The sequence below is a fragment of the Archocentrus centrarchus genome, chromosome 10 (genome assembly GCF_007364275.1).
Source record: "Archocentrus centrarchus isolate MPI-CPG fArcCen1 chromosome 10, fArcCen1, whole genome shotgun sequence".
NCBI lineage: Eukaryota > Metazoa > Chordata > Actinopteri > Cichliformes > Cichlidae > Archocentrus > Archocentrus centrarchus.
The window spans coordinates 13,945,971-13,949,105 of record NC_044355.1 but is presented as its reverse complement, the minus strand read 5'-3'; the positions used below and the strand labels follow the sequence as shown (position 1 = coordinate 13,949,105).

The window sequence follows — 3,135 nt, the reverse complement described above, 5'->3', positions numbered from 1 at the left end:
AAATAAGCCCCTGCTTGGACTTTGATGGTGCCAAACTGCTTGGAGGAAACTGTTTTTGTTAAAGCTGAAAGGAGCACTATGAGGCTAAACCATTTCCCTGAAATCAGCACACACACAGGAGACATAAGCGGTGTGTACAGTGAATTGCTGGTGGAAAACCCCATGGATTCAGTTTCACTTTGGTAGTCTGCTGCGGATGTCATATGATTAATACCACATTGGCAAAGATTACACATAGTTAGAAGAGTTGTTGGCAAAGATGTTCTTCATGTCCAAGGTGAGGGTGCAGAATAATACATTAGAATAAGGTATTGTCAGTGAAACAACTCTAAAAATGCTAAATACACTGCATCTATTTAATTAAAGACTTTAAAATCAAAAACACAGTCCCACAATCCATTTACAAACTTTATTATGTAACACACATAGTGGCAGCTCTGAGTTGGTTCCATGTGATCTTTTTCGATGCATTTTATCACTCAGCTCAAAAAGTGCTGCTGGAGGTAGAATCGCATCATATTTTCTTCACAGGAAGCAGAGCCACCCTAAGGCTGGGTCCTTTGGCGGGGGGGGTCGTTTCGCCACAGTTCTTGATGGTTCTCACAGATAAGGGAAGTTTGTGGTCACAGAAAAGTTACCTCAGTGCCTCACTGCTGCACATCACATCTACTGGGCGTTGTGAGAAAAAACGTCTTTAGATGTCACCTCATTGTCACATGGTACACTTCTGCATTTCAGGGAGGTATAAAGCCCGGAGGAGTTATTCTTGTGCTCACAGCACACCAGTGCTGCAACGGAACAGCTGGTTGAGTAAGCGTGTCATTGTGTAGCATTGCTTGGTGTTTTGTAAAATAAGAAATTTCCAATTTCCTTTTGTTGTTGTTGTTGTTGTTGTTGTTGTTGTTGTTGTTGTTGTTGTTGTTGTTGTTGTTGCTCTTTTTGTCCTTTTTTTTCAGTGAGGCTTGCTTACCTTCAAAGACAAGACATTAAATGGTTAGAAAAAGAGACAACTGTGTGAATTCACAAGAACTGCATGAATTAAACTTTTTTGTTGATATGCTTACATGATGGCTGGTTGGGGTGCAAAATCTATGTCTATGATTACATGAACCCGCCTCTGCCTCCTGCTCTGTGTAATATATTAAGTGTTTGTGTAAGTTCATGTATTTGTGCATTTCTGTTTCCTCTAGTGAAAACTGTTCTGCACTGTCTGGGCCAAAGACTTGAGCCCCAAAACAAACACCTCAAATCACAATGTCCCTCCTTTGTTTTTTATTCTCTTTGCAGACTGCAGGAGATATAGGCTCTGTCTCATTTACTAAACTCCTAAGAGCCCATTTTAGACTTCTTCATGAAGAGAATGTAGTTGTATAACTTTAACTACCGCCTTTGTGCCACAACAGCCGCTGGAGAAGTGAAAGGGTGCAATTTGTCAGGTAGTGAGGCAGTTGGCAGCTAGTCAAAAAACACACTTCGTGTTCTGTATAACAGGGTTTCATAAAGCAGCACAGACGTGAAGTATAAAGGTCCTAATACCATAAAAATGTATTTTCTAAAGATAAATAGTGGCAGCATTTTCCTTTAATTGACTGACACGTTAATGGAAAAAAAACACATTAAAACATGCACAGACACACTCACAGACAGACACACACAGACACGCACAAACAAAACATGTTGGTTGTAACAAGAATCAGCATGTGGTTCTTGTTATGTTGCTTTACATGAACACATCTCTCAAACATGTGTTTGGGCAGTGCTCTATTGATATACCTGTGAAGCCAGACTGACATGTCATCACTTCAGGATTACCACCTGAACTGGGCGTCGGCTCACTCACCCCAACCCTGCTGTGATCTCAGCTGGGATAGCAGGTGAGGCATGGCGTGCTGTAATGCAGACGCACACAGGGTCACACAGAGCACAAACATAAAAACACAAACAGGGACATTTAAAAAAAAAAGAGAACAGACACAACACTGCAGACAGCCTATATTATGTCTTAAATTGAACTTGTTTTTAAGTTAAATTAATTTCTGCTTCATTAATTCGAGTTTTCTGTCTGAAAAGGCAGAAATTTTGATTACATAAAATAATCTTTTGTTTAGCCACTATTTCTGGAACTTTTGGTCACTTGTAAAACGTACACTAATTGAGCACATGCACGCACACGTGGAGCCGAACTCCAAAATGCACACTTATTACACACGTTCTCACCTGCTGCTGCACTGGTCTAGTCCGCCGGGAACAGTTCTAGCAGTGGCTGAGTAGTCCTCCCTCCAGGGAGACACTGGTAATTGGTCATTTGTTTTTTCACCTGTCGGGGGACATTATGTAACTTAAGCAAACTGCCAGCAAGGTCACAAAATCTCATTTGGGGGCAAACAGTGGTCCCGAATATACCCACTGTTAGTAAGACAGCTCTGCTAATGTGGTTATGAAACAGTTTCCTACAGTAGATGTGTTTAGTTTTTATTTATGATTTAAAAGTGTAATAAAGTGTAACCATGTCATAAAAACAGATGTGTGCAAGTGTGCTGGGAGATAAACTGTAATCAAATAAAATAAACAGTGTGTTATAAAAAAAGTCAATATATTGTATTGCTCAATTGGATTAAAATGCATGCTTAAGAGCCTCCATAGTAGATTATATAGCTGTGGTTTAGCAGTTATGCTGTGTAATAGCTCATGCAATGTTTAGAGATGCAGCAACAAAAGGTGACCTACTGGAAAAAGAACTTCATCATTGCTCTTAACTTAAAATAATGTAATATCCATCAACTCCCCACGCTGCCATCTGCAGAAGTTCTCTGACGACTCTGCCATAGTTGGCCTCATCACAGGTGAGGATGACTCAGAGTACAGACAGTGGACTCAGGACTTTGTGGACTGGTGCCAGCGGAACCACCTCCTGATCAACGCCGCTAAAACCAAGGAGCTGGTGGTGGATTTCCGCAGGCGCAGACCCACCACACGGACACCGGTGAACATCCAGGGAGTGGACATTGAGATAGTGGACTCTTATAAGTACCTGGGTGTTCACCTAAACAATAAACTGGACTGGACTCATAACACTGATGCGCTCTACAGGAAGGGTCAGAGCAGACTCTACCTGCTGAGAAGGCTGAGGTCTTT

At 41.4% G+C, this 3,135-nt stretch overlaps 1 long non-coding RNA gene across 1 annotated transcript; it reads right to left on the bottom strand.

Annotated features, from left to right (window-relative positions):
- Positions 1-395: 395 nt before the first annotated feature.
- Positions 396-2,873, bottom strand: LOC115787457 (uncharacterized). The gene is made up of 3 exons (XR_004020505.1): positions 2,218-2,873; positions 1,774-1,889; positions 396-970 (listed from the first exon to the last, which is right to left on the bottom strand). It is a non-coding gene; the product is annotated as an uncharacterized LOC115787457 (long non-coding RNA).
- Positions 2,874-3,135: the final 262 nt, after the last annotated feature.